The 18,840-nt window shown below is 36.8% G+C and overlaps 1 long non-coding RNA gene across 1 annotated transcript; it reads right to left on the minus strand.

The window, feature by feature from the left end:
• Window positions 1–2,253: 2,253 nt before the first annotated feature.
• LOC136842998 (uncharacterized) lies at window positions 2,254–17,060 on the minus strand. Its single transcript, XR_010854407.1, has 3 exons — window positions 16,532–17,060; window positions 2,874–3,062; window positions 2,254–2,548 (listed from the first exon to the last, which is right to left on the minus strand). It is a non-coding gene; the product is annotated as an uncharacterized lncRNA (long non-coding RNA).
• Window positions 17,061–18,840: the final 1,780 nt, after the last annotated feature.

Below are 18,840 nucleotides of genomic sequence, written 5' to 3' on the forward strand. Positions count from 1 at the left end.
TGCGTTTTTGAACTTTGCTTACTTTTTTCTCTTATGGACGCCCTGTGTACACCATATTGAGATTTAATTGGATCCAGGGATGATGCTCTACTGTAGCACTCCAGTTGTTTATTTTGTGAAGGGACAGGCATTGTCTCTACTATCTGACAGTCACTGTCTTTACTAACTGACAGTATTTGTCTCTACTAACTGACATTCATTGTCTTTACTAACTGACAGTATTTGTCTCTACTAACTGACAGTCAGTCTTTACTAAGTGACAATTGCCAACTTGAAGACCTGTGAAGACTACCACCTTATGAATGGGAGCCCATTCTCAGGACTGGGACCTCACCCACTGAACTTTTAGTACCAGTCATGCCTCACTTGCATGAGGGTTTATCCTCTTTGGCCACATTTAAATTCCCTGCACTGTAACCACAGGTGAACAAAGATAAGCCAGGGATGTTCACAGTTAGGCCCCGACTCACTCCTTTACCTCCTTCGTAACTTCTCTGAATGTAAAGTCCGTGATGAGTACTTACATATGATGAGTGTTTCTAGAGAAGTAAGCTCTTACTCGAATATTGCAGTAGGCCTGCGCCTTATTGCCAAGTCCTAGCACACAAGTTGTCAAGATCCCAGTTACAATCCATGTTCAGATTGTAGCCCATAAAATGACAGCAGTTATGAAATTTATATCTTCCCTGCATAATTACTGAGGATGAAAACCAGTTATTACCATGGATGGAGTTAACCAGGCAATCATCTTGAGAGAAACTAATCCCGTTTTGTACGTACTAAGTTCTCTTGAATGTGGGTGTTACATACTTTAAATATCAGTCTGATGCTTTAAAATAATCATGCCAGGTTGAAGATACATTTTATTAACTTGCCAGGGAAAAAGTATTTCTTAATAGGTCCAGTCTTCTTTGAAATTACTGATTATATGGATCAAGTTATTTATATGTGCAACTTTTGCTCTGTCATTCATCCCACACCTGTATCCTTTTTTAATTTATTTCTAGAGAGTGAGAATTATTATGTTAACATTTACTAGATAACCAGCCCTTGGTTGCAAGTAATTTGATGTATTGAACTTTATGTCATTGATAGTCAATGCTCAAACAGAAACGGTTATAACATGGTTCATGATGTCTTGATTGCCGTACATATATTATGATTTATTATCGCTTTAATGACGATATATTAAATACCATTGTGACTACTATGAAGTGACACTGTAATAGTGATTTAAATGTGTTCGTAAATAATTTGGTCAAAGAAAAATCTTGGGTTCTAATTAACTGTCTTAATAATTGTTTGGCTATAAAAAAAAAAAACCGCCAGGATTAATACTTGAGCACGAAACGTAATATGGCTGGTAGAAAATAGGTCAATGAACTTCGCAAAATGATTGAAAAATATGTTGGTGTTTGTTGTAATGTCTTCGTCAGCTTTTAAAGCAACACTTGAATTATTGAATGCTTCTTGAAAGCTAATTGATAGTCAAAAAGTATGTTAATTCTTGTACGAGAAAAATGATCGTGCTGAGGGTTTTATGTGTAACTCACTCAAATATTGTTTTCTTAATTTTTGTGTTCCATTTGAACTTTGTAATTAATCTTGGATTAGTAAGAACTCATCTTGGATTAGTAATAACTCATTTTTATGATTAATAGCTATATATATAACAGCTATTTGGTCAATTTTGTTCTTATTCATATCTTTGTAATTATGAGGTATAAATTCCAGGTTCTAAATTCTGTTTCAGTATCTGTGTTTTTAATTCGTCAGTCCTTTGCCAAACTGTATTATATGTTACATTATTATATTCGTGATAATTTCTTATGTACAATAAGGTATATTTTGTGTATTTTATTATGATTTGTGCTCCCCATTTTCATCCCATAAACTTTTGATATTGGCAATTCAGAGGTTTAGGACACTGCATACAATGCCATGCCATATATATATATATATATATATATATATATATATATATATATATATATATATATATATATATATATATATATATATATATATATATATATATATATATATATATATATATATATTTACGTTCTGGGGCCTGTTGGAGGAATTTAAAGGGATTTTTTTATCATGAACTGCCTTCAGGTGCCAACAAAGAGCATCCAGAATGTAATAAAATGGATGGGAAAGAGGTGTGACTTACCTTAATCATCAGTAATTACTAAGGGAGTGGAAGGTCTCCATGGGAAATGAGTAACAGATTACGTTAAACTGAATTTATTTACAGATGAAGCAATCACTAAATGAACCTGAAAATAACCGACTGTGCAGCTTGCAAGCACATGTAATGTGCAATAATATTAGACAATGAATAGCAAATCTCTGAATAGGAAACGGTTAATACTGGTTGAAGTATTTTCAAATGCAGGCGCTTGTGCACAATGGGGGTGCCCGGTTAGTGGCTCGGGGCTGCGTATCAGGACTTTCTTGCTTATCAGAAATGGCAGTACTTCTAAGTGGAATTGATTCACAAGGCTGGGATCAACCGCTTGGGAGCAGAGTAGCAGGGTTTCTGGAAGAGAATTCTAGGTTAGCATTCAAACAAGGAGTTTCTCTCACATGAAACTTAAATATACACCATGGAGGTATTGATCAATTAGAGTTAATTAGCCCTTGGTTAACACTATGGTGGGAGTGATATAATTACGATCACTGAACTAGTTTAATTTGAGCTTGGGACAAGTCATGGGGACGAATCATGGGCTGCTTTGTTGGTAGGTTTTGATTTAACAAAGGGGCTTTGTTTAAGAAAATGAAAAGTTGGGAATTCGGAAAATAGAGAGAAATTCACGGGAAGGAACAGAAACTGGCTTGGGACTAAATGCTTCCAGACGTACCCGATACCTCCTTTGCTTAGAGCTCGTAGCATGTGATGGACTTGGCCTTCAGAGTCATTCAATCTTCACCAGTGAAAGGAAGACAAAAGGGCGCCACTCGGCACGTTGGTGGCTGGGTACAGAGTGTGGTGGCTTTCAGGACTCGGGTGCTGTTTTGTCGTTTTGCTTCAAATCCAGGACATCGGCCATCTGAAAGCAGTCACACATCCAGCAAAAGGTTGTAGGGAAAATAGGTCTTATAGTTAAGGATTGAAATGTTAGGATCATAGCCTACCTACAACCCGGATTTGTCCCTGTTCACTGACAGCTACCTGACCCCCCAAAAAACATCTGATGTGGGGGGGCTTAAGGAGCGGTATTGTTCTGCCCCCAAATTGGGTGACCTGGGGGTTTTAGGCCTACCTAAGTTCAACCCCTTCATGGCGTCTAATCTCCCATTCAAGCTGACGACTAAGAGACAAATTTTTGAAAATACGGAAGGATATATATATATCATTACATATTTAGATATTTGTCTCCCCAGCCTGTTAGCAAGGAAGTCAAATTTCATGGCGGCTGGAGGAGACTCCCACTAGGGGTGGGGGATAGATATTGGGGTACGGTATTGGGGGATAGAAAGCCATTAGGGTACAAGGACAGGTCATGATAGTAAGTGGGCCACTAGGCTCACCCTTAGTTAGTCTTAACTATAAGACCTACTTCTCTATGGCCTTTGCACTGGCTGTTAATTGCTTCTTCAGATGTACTGCTGTCTTGTGCTCGCAGCGAGAGCCAAGGGGATGATGCCATGACCTGACTCACTCTCACTCCATTCCCCGACACCGAAGTGCAAGGTCACTTCACTCTTAATCGCATTAACTCTTGTGATTTTTATCCTCCCCCACTGGCCATGTGTTGGAACTGCTAAGAGAGCCGCCTGAATCCAACTTTTGCAAGCAAGCTCCATGCACAGATGCAATAAGGTACGTCCTGAAGTCACAAGTAATGCCAGGGTTCTTGTCATAATCCTGAATTTCTCTCAATTTTCAGTATTTCCAAATCTTCATTCTCCCAAAGTCCCTTTGTTTGCCACATCCTAGCATGCACATTTTCCCTCATGACTTGGTGTAAGCCTAAATTAAATTTATGTTTATTCTGTGATAATAATTAGAGCATTCCCACCATAGTGTTACCATGTGCTAATTAAATCTAATTAATAATCCCTTCCGTCGTGAATAATTAATTTCATGTGAGAGAAAATCTTTGTGTAAATGAAAGCTGAATTGGAATTATTTTCCAGAATCCTGTTGTCTGGCTCTTTGTGTTCTGCCCTTGCCCTTGTGAACCAATTGCCTTAGACGATTCAATTCCATCTTGCCACGTGCAAGACACTTCTGCAATCGACTGTCTACAAGGGCCATGAGTAAGGCCCCTCAAGCGTTAATGTTGTGCTAATGTAAAATAATTTTATCGCCCAGTCTTAAGCAGTTTATAAGATTCGTGTCAAACTCTTTGCAGGGCTGTAGCCTTCTCTGATTTATTTATTTGCTAATTGTAGTTATACTTCTTATGACACATTGCATGTGCCTTGATTGTTGAACTGCCAGCCTTTCCATATTAATTTCTAGTTGTAAATCTGTAAATAAATTAATTTAATCTAACCGACTGGTTTGAAAGGAGACCTTCCCATTTTCTTTGAATAGATGTAATATCAAGGTAAGTCATACTATTAATTACATTAACTGCTTATGTTCTGAGATCTAGGTGTTGGCCCATAAGGCAAAAATTTCATTCAAAATTCAATTTAACTCTTCTAACCAGACTCAGAACATAGCATATATATACAATATATATATATATATATATATATATATATATATATATATATATATATATATATATATATATATATATATATAATGTAATCGTAATATGTAATGGTAATACCCACAATGTCCTCTTAACTGCTCGAATTCTTCGTGATTTTTTGTATACGCTTGTCACTACAAAGCCTTAAGGTCCAAGTGTAAGAAATGTGAAGAAACTATGATGTCCAGAGCGGGAAACAAACCCGGGTCCCATAATCGTCCTGATTATGGGACCCAGGTTGGTTTCCCGCTACCAGACATCATAATTTCTTCATATTTCTTGCACTTGAATCTTAAGTCTTTGTAGTGTATCCAAAAAAAGAAAGAATTCGAGAGAGGGCATTGTAATTATTATAGTTATATATATAAGATATATATATATATTATATATATATTATATATATATATATATATATATATATATATATATATATATATATATATATATATATATATATATATATATATGTGTGTGGTAGATGTATACTATTCATACCATAAAAATGGCACCAGCATGCTTAACTGCACAATAACTGCATTAAATAGCAATGCACCATACATAACTGGAAAGGTACTCTATAAGTTTTCTCTTTAACAAATAAAAACAAATTTCTCTTCATTTTTGACGAACTTTTTTTTGCAGTATTCTAGCATGAAAGGTACCTTTAAATATATTAATAAAGGATACCTCTATGTTTCTTTATGTATTACTGTACAATTATAGCTGCTATTGATAGCTGAAACTACAACTTCTTCGGAAAGGGAATATATACTGAGCTAAACAGATTTGTATACAGTACCTCCATTACTTTTTAGATCAATATTTCTTTTTATGTGCTAACATTCAGGAAATTTTGTTTTCAATTTGCTTCAACTTGTCAGAATAAAAAATGTAAATGAAGATATGCTCTCTGACGAGAATGAAGCCCTTGGTCGATAGAGTGAATACATTGAGGAAGTGTTGAATGCAGATTACGAGTGAGATTCTACTGCACCATAACGGAAGTATTACTGGATGGCTGATCAGTGTGTGTCAGGTATAGGCTATCTGGTTGAAGGAAAGGCTCCAAAGGAATGAGTGAGAGAATGTGGGTCCCTTGTGTAGGGTTAAATGCAACAGAAACTAGGAATAATAGGGCATAACTTTGTTGAGTACACCAAGGAAGTTTTATGGTAAGATTTTGATTGATAAGGTAAGGTAGTTGTGAAGGTTTCATTGGTTGAGAACATTGGGCTTAGCCAAGGAAAATGGCGTTTGGCTCAAGTGTTTGTTTCCGAACAGTTATGTAAAAAGTTTGGAAATAAAGTAGAAGCTGCTGTATGAGGCATACATGGACCTAGAGAAAGCTGAACATGGACTTGATAGAGATGCACTGTTGATGATTATGGCATATGGTATACGAAGTAAATTCCTGAAAGCGATAAACGTCTCAATGATGGAAGTGAAACAAGGTTTATAATTTATAAGCAAAAGGAAACAAGTAAAAAATGCGCTGAAGAAATTTCTTCAGCGCAATCGAGTTTTCTGTACATCGTATACTGTATAGCAAATCCACCGCTCTTTGCAGCTAAGCGCCGCCCTGCTTACGTCACGACCATCCTATGAAGTGGTTTTTTTTCATCTTCATTAATTTTGCAATGGTTGTTTTTACCGAACTAAGATATGTTCCGCTGATTATCAAAAGGAAACGTCATATTATCCCCTGAAATAAAATCGTAATACGCATCTCCCTAAACATGGTAAAAAAAAAAAAAAAGGAAAATATGAATGAAGTCAGGAGTGTCCCGCGATGCTGCAATGCTGTTTTTTGTAAATTATGTTGCCCTGAATACGGAGGTGACACGGGGAATGTCTTACGTTCCGATCGGTGCACTTGAATTACAGGACAATGATAATTCCTACCGTTTGGTATTGTCAAGTGTGTTCCCCATTCTACACTTTAGGAAATTTTACTACATTTTAATAGTCATAAAATCGATTTAATTGCATCGTTTACACATTAGGTGGAATGACAAGCAGTGACTGTAACAGTATATTGGATATAATTTTCTGAGAATTATCTTAAGGACATTATCTCTTTTCGAAATAACAGGCTCATAAAAAATGACGTAGACCTATAATGTCCTATGTCTTTTTGTCGGTTAACGCAGTTTATGGCGTTTGGATTATAGGCCTATCTTATATTCAGCCATTTTATTGTGGTTCTTGTGGTTTTTCTTGTTTTTGTTGCTGCTGTTATGGTGCTTGTAGTGTCTTCGAAAAATTTTCATATGGTTACCTAACATTGCAGAATAAACATAGACCTACTCATAAAATACTAGTGTAAAGAATTATCTGCTACTATTGTTAATTGAAATTTAGTCATTTGTTTTAATTAAAAGTAATATAGATCTTCATGAATATAGTCTACGCTAGAATATTCTCCTAACAACAGAGAGAGAGAGAGAGAGAGAGAGAGAAGAGAGAGAATTTACTGAATCTTATGTAGATATCCTTTTGTCCAACAGGGTAATCTACAAGAATGCCCCCGAAAGCAAATGAATCATCGGGTACTCGCAGACTGGTTTGGTTCATCTCATACATAACTTTCAGCTATCATTTATCTTTTCTTATTTCGTAAAGTATCTTATGATGCCTTCCTCCCATAGCCTTCATTTTCATAGCAATGCTGCAGCAGCCTTATATTTACTCATCACAGTAATATAATTTGTTATCACTTCGTAAATATATTTTCAGTATAATTCATTGCGAACAGTTCGATAGTTGCGTGTAAGGCCGAGACAGCCCTATAATTGGTCTACGTGTGCCATTGGCTACCTGCCCACAAATTTTACTTTTATTCTCTGTGGTTTAAGTGCTTTTAATTTGCTATGGCCATCGACGCACGTATGTGTGTATGCACATGCTTATACATGTACATTTCATCGTATGCATAAACATTATATATCGTGGGGTCGGAGTTATTGTATTAATTAAAAGCTACACTATCTCCAACAGATACTGGTGGAAAACTACTTGCAATAAGAAATTGATGCGTAGGCCCATGCCTGTCATTACCTCAAAATATAAGAAACCGACGTGCAGGCCTATGCCCTGCATTGCGTCAGAAAATAAGGATTTTATATGTAGGCCTAATCTCACAATGATATTAACATTTGACATGAAGGATTATGATGAATTAATACCCTAATATCGAACTGACTGCGTGAGTCTATGCTTCATTTCAATTAATGGGTCTGTGTGGAATCACTTATGTAGGCCAACACCAATTTAAAAGAAAAAAAAAGCAAGACGTTTGTGTATTTAGAATAAAAAAATAAAAAAAAAAGTTTTAAACATGCTTTTATTAAAATGAACTAAAAAGTAAAAATTAAATTTTGAGACACACCAGGATTTTCTTACAATTAATCGTGTCTACAAAAATATAAGCGTGGGCACCAAACATGGAAGGAAATGCTACAAAAAAGAAATAGATTTTTTTGGTTTCTAGTACCATTTCCTTCCATGTTTGGGGCCTACGTTTTTATTTTTGTAGACATTATTAATTGTAAGAAAATCCTGGCGTCTCAAAATAGTATTTTAACTTTTTAGTGCATTTTAATAAAAGCATGTTTAAAAAAATTATCTTTTTTATTTTATACTTTTTAGTTTTGACAGAAATTGTAACCGATTTATGATTGTAGTTAACGAAACTGATATCCGTTCCGTTTACGGGGAGAGGAAGGGGGAGGGGAAAGGGGAAGGGAAGAGGAGGGAAGGAAGGGAGGGAAGAGGGAAGGGGAGGGGGGGGGAGGGAAGGGGAAGCAGAGGGAGTAGGAAGATGGGGACGGAGGGAAGGAAGGGGAAGGGGAGAAGGAAGGAAGGGAAGATGGAAGGTGAGGGGAGGAGAGGTGGAGGCAGGGGAGGGGATGAAAATGAGAAGAGGATGGAGGGGACAGAGTAGAGGAGGGGTGGAGGAGGAAGGGGTAGGGGAGGAGAAAGAGGAAGGGGAGGTGTGGAGGAGGAAGGGGTAGGGGAGGGAAAGAGGATGGGAAGGGGGAGGTGGGAGGGGTGGGGAAACGGGGGAGGACACAGCTAAATTAACACTTGATCGTGTGGTCCAGAAGGGGAGGGGAAGGTGGAAGTGGAAGGGGGATGGAAGGGGAAGGGGAGGAGGACACAGCTAAATTAACATTTGAACACTGCTGAAGGGGAGGAGGAAAGAGAGGGGAAGGGTGATGGAAGAGGGAAGGGGGGGTAGGGAAAGACGGAGTGGTTGGAACCAACAGCTAAATTAACACTTGATCGTGTGCTGAGGAAGGGGGATGGAATGAAAAGGGAAGGGGATGGAAGAGGAAGGGAGTAGATATAGAAGATAGATTCTAAGTCAAAGAAGTTGTGAAAAATCCGAAGAGTTTGATACAAATGAGATACTGGGAGAGGTCCAGACTAGAGGGGACCTACTGAGGAGGAACCTGGATTGAGTAACAAAATTTCAAGTCCATCGGACAAAGGGAACAGGTCGAAAATTAAGTTACAAGACTTGAGGATAGACAGACAGACAGAGACAGACAGACAGACAGACAGGCGCAGAAGTCAAGTTAAATAAAAACATGTAAAATGATGCACAGACATAATGCTCCAAGATCTTCGTAACGATATTATATAACTTAATATATCTTTTATCCAAGGTACCAGTTGCATACTTCGCAGTTCGGGGAACTCAAATCTGTGGTGTCATTATTCATGGACGGAGCTCATCATGACCAAACGGAGTCAAATCCATACTAACAATCATTTGGACTGTTAACTAGTGTGACATCATTCCTCTTTCCAGAGCTAGCCAATCACTGGCATGCAGTGGGCGGGGCTTAGCTGCAAAAGGCCATGGATTTTGCTATAATCAAGGCCACTGAAAATAGATCTCTTTCGGTGGTCTCGCTATAATGCTGTATGAACCGCAGCTCATGAGACTTTAACCACGAGCCGGTGGTGGCCTATCCTATATCATAGCCAGAAGCACGATTATGGCTAACTTTAACCTTAAATAAAATAAAAACTACTGAGGCTAGAGGATGCAATTTTGGTATGTTTGATGGTTGGAGGGTGGATGATCAACATATCAATTTGCAGCCCTCTAGCCTCAATAGTTTTTAAGATATGAGGGCGGACAGAGAAAGTGCGGACAGAAAAAGTGCAGACAGAAAAAAGTGCGGACTGATAGACAAAGACGGCATAATAGTTTTCCTTTCAGAAAACTAAAACTGGCTTGAAGTGGAAATGGCTGTTTAATATTCTCATGACTAGTGCGATGTGAGAAGTCAGACAAAGGACAATAAGTGTCAGTGCTTAGATGTGGGATTAGAAAATCGGTCCTGAATGGGCTGTGGAATGGTTGATGTTTGCAGATACGGTACTGATCGGGGTAGTGAAAAGAAACAGCAGAGACTAGTGAAAGAGCTTCCAAGTGTTTGCAAGAGGAGAAAGTTAAAAGTCAACATGAGCAATGCCATTTTCATCAGAGACAGACCGGAAACAGAAGATTCTTCTAAGAATTTTGGAAATAATATTTTTCATATTGGTGGAACAAGAAAAGAGGCGAGACACAGAGTAGGTAAAGTAAGAAAAGCAGCAGCATGTGCATGAAACTGGCCAGAAACTTGAGTGTCTCTGGACACTAAAAGTGGAATGTATGAAGGGATTATTGAACACCTTCCTCCTCTTTGGAAATGAAGGTGGGGGCTATAGAGACAAATTATTTATGCAGTATTTGTGATATAAAAACTGAAAGGATGAGAGTGTGGGGATAAGTACTAGTGGTAAACAGGTTAATTTAGGCGGAAAGAAGGATTGGAGTGGTTTTAGATGGTTTAGTCATGAGAAAAGAATGGAAAGTAGCAGTCTGCCTCCGGCAACCGCAGGGGAAAGACGTGTTCTCATGACTGCCTAGTATCCGTGGAAAGTAGCCCGTGAGGTTTTTCAAAATCTTTCCTCGATTCTAGGTCTTCGGCATCGTTCTGGCCTCTTATTTCAGTGCCAGCATAGCTAGGTTTATGTGTCACCCTTCTTTGTGGCAAAACTTCAAGAAAGAAGTAAATAACATGATTCAAAATGAAGATTAAGATACAAGACAATAGTCCTAAACCGCATGACGAGCCAAGTAGACGGCTCAAGTTATGGCAGTGTATAGGCGCCATCCAGGCTAGAGTCCAAAAAGTAATCCACGCCAACACAGCATTCTTTGTCAATGTTCACGAAGATGACTCAGAAAAGATTCTTAATTCAGAGAACAGGAGAGTTTCTGCAAATGAAGAGTTTGAGGTAATAGACCCCCCCAGAATATAATTCCATGAAAACTATAGTAGCAAAATACCTAGACGCTACAACCGTAGAGTACAGAGAAGACGACCTTAAAGACAGTATCGAGAGGAAAAACGAATGGGCTGCAGTAGATGAGGTGATAAAAATCCAAAATAATTTCCACGCCATGAAAATAAAGTTTGAAACACCGAAGATGGCAAAGAGAGCCATAGAAAGAGGATTATTTGTAGCCTACCAATACATTCCAAGTGAACATATTGAAGAGGATATATTTGTAAATTTGTCATTTTGCTACAGATGCTACTCTTATGAGCATCTGCTCAAGGACTGCCCTAAAGATAATAACTATAAAATATGCTCTGAATGTTCATCACATGATCATACATACCATACAGAGAATGTAAAGAAAATACGAAAAAATGTGTTAACTGCAATCAACAACATAGAACTTTAGCAGCGAAATGCCTAGTGAGAAAGGCCCTAATAAAAAGAAAAATTCAAGAGATCAAAGCAAACAGAAATGCAACATCCACTACAAGCAACCGTACAAGTTACGCCAAAGTTACAGCCACTAATACAGGAAATTGCCAGGCTAATGCAAACAACATCCAAAATAATAAAAGTAGAATACAAGAAGAGACAAGAATCACGATAATAACAAATTTAGCAATAAAACTGGGGCTGCGCCAAGAAGGATTCTACCCCTCAGTAATAAACAGCATATTAGCAGATAACAATTTACCTACAATACACTTCTCTAAAGAAACAATAAACATGATAACAAGCACCATGGAAAGGAATAAAAGACAAGAAAACCATACAAGCAAAGCAGAAGATTTACAAGCAACTCAGGATATACAACAGGATATGCAAGACTGCACACAATATGAAGAAAACACAGCAGAGAGTTCAGAAGACGACTCATCAGATGAAGACTTTACACTCGGAATTGAGCCCAGTTCGGACTCGAACTCACCAGTCCATCCCTCAGGACGCATAAGTAATTTGCAAGAAACGCAGCATCAGTTAACAGAAGAAATACAAGCCTCACTACCAAGCTTCTCAGGTTTCTCCAACTCTCCCATCTTACAAAGTCCACAGGGATCAACTTCAGCATCAAAAAGTACTACGCCAGTAGCCAATAACACCAGAAAACGGAAAAGTGAAGGAAAAAGAATACAATTACTAGACCACTGTAACTCTAATGGACTCAACTCTACGAAGAATTAAAATAATTCAGCACAACGTGAAATCCTGGAAAACAAAGAAATTTGAATTATACAATACATATAGAGAAGAAGACCCTGACATAATATTAATCAATGAGCATGGTATGAAACGAAATGAAACTCTGAAATGTTTGGATATAATACATATACACAAAACTTTGCTGATGAACCCTTTGCAGGAATTGCAATAGCAATCAGGAGTAGTATTAGACATAAGATAATAGACGATTTCCAAGACGACTTTTTAGCAGTCCAAATTCAAACTAACAAAGGACCAGCTTACAAGCCGCCAAGAAGACATTATTTCCCACTTCCGGATGTCATGAAGTTAATGAACAGGAGAGAACCAACCTACCTCATTGCGGATCTAAATGCCAGACACCAACTATTTGGATATAGGCAATCTAATTACACAGGACAAGAAACAGTCAGATTAATAAATAAAAAGTATATCATACACTTAGGACCTGATTTCGATACCTTTGTAGCAAATAACAGAAAAGGAAAGCCAGATATAATATTGGGAAATAACAAAATTCACCTCAATATTGCCGTAACAAGAGGACCAGCAACCTCCTCCGGTCAAACACCAATGGTAATTACATTGTCAACCAATCCAATAATGATTCCATCCTTAGAAATACCAAACATAAAAAGAGCAAGTTGGGAAAGCTTTAAAAATGAAATAGAAGGAAAAATGAGTAGACAACCAACAAAAAATTCAAATTCAAATAAAATAGAAATAACAAAAGAAATAGTAGATGGTGAGCTTGAAGAATGGTACAGAAATATAGAGGAAGCAATAAAAAATTATACACCCATAACTAAATACTCGTACACCACACTTCCACATCCTATTAGTAGTGATAAGTTGAAATTGACACAATGGCACTACAATAACATCCAAAACACAGTACTTATAACAGGGTGGAACAACATATTAATGAGAAGATATGTGTCATTACAAGAACAGTTAGTACAAGAAAACTCAAGATTATATCATCAAAATTGGGAAGACCTAATAAACAACACAGAAATACAGTACAATAACCCAAAACAATTTTGGAACTCCGTTGCAAGACTGATGGGAAGCAAAACTAACACTTCGCCATACATAAAGATGGGAATGAGAAAATATATGATGACAAAGAGAAGGAAGTACTGCACAAGGCCTACTGGCAGGAAATATTCCAGATAACGCAGGAGGATAACCAAAATTTCGACAACCAACATGAGACAATAGTCAATGAATTCATTGAACAACATAGAAACAGAACAAATCCGCATTATGCAGCTGATATTAGCAGACTCAATGAAGACTGCCCATTAACAAGGAAAATAGAGTTATGGGAAATCAAAATAATAATTAAAAATTTTAAACACAAAGCACCAGGAAAGAGTGGAATTAACAAGGTCATAATTCAAAATTTACCAGACATTGCACTCGAAAAATTAAGAGAAATACACAACTGGGCTCTCTCAATGGGATATTTTCCAATTATATTCAAGAATGCAATAATGATTTTGATACCCAAACCAGGAAAAGACTATAGTCAGGTAGAGAATTATAGACCAATATCATTACTAGAAATACCCGGCAAAATATTTGAAAAAATAATTAACAACAGACTAGTGTTGTTCCTAGCAGGTAATCAGCTACACAATAATAATCAATATGGATTTAGAAAAGGAAGAGGGACCCAGATTGCAATAGCAACAATATATGAGAGTATTGCATTATCACAAAGAAGAAGGTACCTATGTAACCTAGTATGTAGAGATATAACCAAGGCATTTGACAAAGTATGGATACAAGGACTTCAGTACAAAATATCACATCTCAACCTTCCAGACATTTTTGAGAAAATACTATGCAACTTCATCAAAGATCGAACAGCAGCAATCAAGTCACAAAAATTACATAGGAATCCATTCCCGTTACTAAGTGGAGTCCCACAAGGATCTGTACTCAGTCCAGCACTATTCATATTATATACATCAGATATGACTTCACCACCAGAGTACTGTACTGATGTCTGCTTTGCAGATGATATAACTCAAATAATTATACACCCAGAAAAACGCACTCGAAGAAGGGATCCAACTTTGAAAAGACAAGTAGCACAAAAACAATGAACCAAATTGAAAGAATAAATCAATTTGAAAAGAAGTGGAAGATAAAGACAAACAAATCTAAATTCCAACTAGTATCAGTGTCTGCTTACAAACCTGCACAAATAATGTTAGACCAACAACCGATGAATTTTACTAAAAGCACAAGAATACTAGGAATGCAATTCGGACAAAGAAGAATATCAAGGCACGTGAGAGAAAGGCTAAGAATAGCAAGAACACAAAACACAAAGCTAAAACGATTTAGGAATATGAACACAAATATCAAAATCCATTTCTACAAAAGCCTAATCAGACCAATAATGGAATATCCACCAATACCCACGTGTTTAGCATCGACTTCCAATATAAGTGCATTACAAAAATTCCAAAATAAGATACTAAGGTCCGCAGTGAGAAACAATCAAGAAGATGACGATCTGAATATAGAACAAATACACAAAAAATACAAAGTGGAACCAATTAATCAAAGATTATACAGATTGGCAACCAACATATGGAGCAAACTAGATCAGTACAACAGTGAATTAACAGAAGAATCCGTAGCAGAAGAGAGAAACCACCCAAACAACACAGACCACAGATGGTGGAGAAGAGTATCTTCATATATTCATCGTGATGAACCTCAACCATTATATTATTAAGAAATGTCTTGTGAAACGTAATATTTAAAATTTACTATGAAGGTATCATGCAAAATCATTATGATAATTAACGTTAAGGTTAAAATGAGGAAATTGGAACTTATTTTTTTATTTTATTTTATGTTTTAAGTATGATTATACTAATAAGAAATAAAATTCAAAATATGCAATATGTACAATTTACCATGTTGTTATAATGTAAAATTATTATTGTATTATGTTAACATTAGAAAAATTGTACCCTTACCTAAATAAAATTGTGGATAAACCACACTTGACATTACTCTTACTAATATTTCACTTTCTAAACTATTCCCTACCATGGTTAGCTAGCTAACTGCCCTCACTCATCTTTCACCCATCTTACCTATCAGCTAAAGAAAAAAAATGGAAAGCAATGGAGAGACGGTCTGAAAGAGACATTGAAAAGGAAGGGCCTTAACACCCAGGAGGTGAGGGGAGCCTGTAAAATACAGGCGAGTGGACTAATATGCGTAGGCAGTTTTGATGCACTGCTACTTAACCAGCTGTGTGAGTGTGTGTGTGAATAAGGCAGTCGTTTTTATGGCAGTTTACTGCACATGGGTTAATCCATAATTCAGTAGACCAAGTGTGAATGGGATGATAATGAATTTCTTTCATAACGTTTGAATTAAAGTATATAAATATATCTATCTATCTATCTATCTATATATATATATATATATATATATATATATATATATATATATATATATATATATATATATGTATATAGCCTATATACTACTCGATTTCCTCATACTTTTGGAGATGCTAATCCAAATGAGAAATAAATAAAGAAGCCTTTGTCTTGTATAGTTGGATGGTGGCCGGTAATAAAATCACAGGAAAAAAGTAACATTAATTTATGGTGGCCGGTAACAAAGTCACAGGGGAAAAATTCGCAATATTTCTTGGGGGTCTTTATCTGTATGATATCTACATATATAAACGTTCGATAAATAACGAAAATTACTTGGTAATTTTTAGGAAGGAAAGACTAATGAGGATATGAGAAAATTGATGAAAATTAAATAGTTTTAATATAAAACTTGAGTTTCAAGACTGAAGTTATCGAAGGCTATAGCTCCATGAAATTAAGTATTAAATCCCCAGTCTACAATGATGAAAGTGTCCCGTTAGTTCCAAGACGATAGCTTGACCTCTCTTCACTCTAAGGTTCCACCCCTTTCTGCGAAACTTAAACCTACAAAAAAAAAAAAAAAAAAAAAAAAAGACAAGTTATAAGGAGCGACTGGTTGCCATCCCAAAACACACTTAACATTAAAAAAAAACAGGTACCGGGACTAAACCAAGAAGCTTAAATCTCAAACGATATTATACTCGATACGTTAATCACGTCACTGAACGTTGAAAAATTAAATGAAGGGCCTTGCCTCAATGATCTTTAAATGTATAGTATACTATTGCCGACTAAGTATATTGTACATAACATCGTTGGATCTGCATTACATGAACTTACCCGAGTTAGGCAGCCGGCAGCAGAGATCTTGGAACTCAGCCGTCGTCTTCCACCACGTACTGTCCTTCACCTCGAACCCGCACTCGATGAGCTTATTTTCCAGTGTTCAGTTTCGTACACCTTACGAAGATTCGTGATTCATCAGGAAGTCCCTTGAGCTGCATTACCACATCTGTACCTCCGGAAAACGATCCATCAATAAAAAGTGTCGAAAGTAGAAATTGATCACTCGGCCAGCCAACTATTAAATCCTCGAAATTTCTCGTAACCGACAAACGTCCGTCTTGTTTCTGGCGACGGTGGTGGTAGTGAAGGGTGGTAGTATTACTGGCAGTGGTACTTTGGTACTGCGGTACCCGAGCTTCTTCCGCGCCCTTGTTAGGTCCGACGTATGTAAATTAATGACGTATCCAAGGACCGTGCAGACATGGAAGTCCATGTAGGCTACATACAAATTCAAGGGTTTACTTAACTCAGTTGATTAATTATTTAATTGAAATAAAGTTTGAGTCAAACTCTTGAAAAAGGTTATATCTGAATTACTATTTTTGTACACAACGGACTGTAATGTCACGCAATGAGTGTTTTCATCTTAATTCGTCGTTATTCTCACATCAGGCTTTGCCTTTTCTTTTAAGGTATTAGTATAGTTTAAGATTTCTGTAAATGCACACACACACACACACATTTTACACACACACACACACACACACACATATATATATATATATATATATATATATATATATATATATATATATATATATATATATATATATATATATATATATATATATATATATATATATATATATATATATATATATATATATATATATATATATATATATATATATATATATATGTGTGTGTGTGTGTGTGTGTGTGTGTGTGTGTGTGTGTTTATAAGCACCTATACCTAAAGAATAATCAAGGCAAGGAAATGCCTGGAGTGAGATTGACACCTTCGGAAGGTAACAGGCTATCAAGAATTCGTGGCCTTACAGTCCGTTTTGAACATCTTTGGGAACATCTGTTTATACATTTAATTCGTATTTCAAGGCCAACTCTTCGTACGGCTCAAATTCGAACCCACACAAGGTAGAGAGGGTAAGACTTCCACTCGGTTTCCTATGTTAGTGTGCAGGGATTCATTGGAAGACGTAACTCTGTAGAACAGATAACAAACAAAAAAAAGAGACCACTATTTCTCTCGTCACTGGATATCGACTTTTCAAAATGGTTTGGTTATTTTGTTTCCAAACGTCCTTTTAATCAGGATTATTACTTACCAGCAATTCAGCAGTTCGTCGAAATTCGCTGATCATTACTTATGAGGCAAAGAGTTTACTGCTTTGTGGTAGGAGTCGAAAATTTTTAATTTGCCTAACGAACTAAGCGTTCTTCTCTCTCTCTCTCTCTCTCTCTCTCTCTCTCTCTCCTCTCTCTCTCTCTCTCCCCGCACACGTACACTTTACTACGTTGGAAATTCCTTATTTTTCTTGTATGGAGTATTTTCGATTATCTTTAATTTGGCAGTTTGCCCTAAAACTTCCTTAGGTCGTCAATAGACCAAATGATACTTCTTCAAGCTGGCTGACTTTCACTCCTCCGAAAGGTCGTCTTCTTTGGGTACTTACGTCTCACTCCTTGACACCTTCAGGAATGTGCCCACCACCCTTCCCTGGGGCACAAAACTCATCATCCACTCAGATTCTCTTAGATATTGTAAGGAGACTGTGAGCTCGCCTTTGTAGGGTATTAAATTCCTTTTCCTGCTTTAGTTCCGGCTTACGTTCTTTTGATTTTATGACGAAAAGAGCAGTGCATTTTATTGCTCTCATGGAGTTATTTTTCTTTACAAATCCGTAAATCCGTATTTGGTTTAGGAATACCTTTAACTATTTTGATTCCTAAGCATACATATAGATGCACTCAAACACGCAGTGTGTGTGTATATATATATATATATATATATATATATATATATATATATATATATATATATATATATATATGTATATAATGTATTAATAAATTTCTGACTCACATCGGGATCGAACCCCATTTTCTCAAATGACAGGCCAAGGCGCTACCAATTGACCCACAAAGTTCATAAAACAAGCTGGGACCTAAGTATTTCTGTACCTGAGGTTTCTCCCGGGCACTCTGCCGTCTAACAAATTAGCAAATTTCACCCAACTTCCGAACCCACCAGTGAGTCAATTGGTAGCATTTCATTCGAATTTCCCCTTCATCGTGAATCTGATGGAACTAATGAATACATGAGCACATGGTTCACAGAAATA

The sequence above is a fragment of the Macrobrachium rosenbergii genome, chromosome 10 (genome assembly GCF_040412425.1).
Source record: "Macrobrachium rosenbergii isolate ZJJX-2024 chromosome 10, ASM4041242v1, whole genome shotgun sequence".
Taxonomy (NCBI): Eukaryota; Metazoa; Arthropoda; class Malacostraca; order Decapoda; family Palaemonidae; genus Macrobrachium; species Macrobrachium rosenbergii.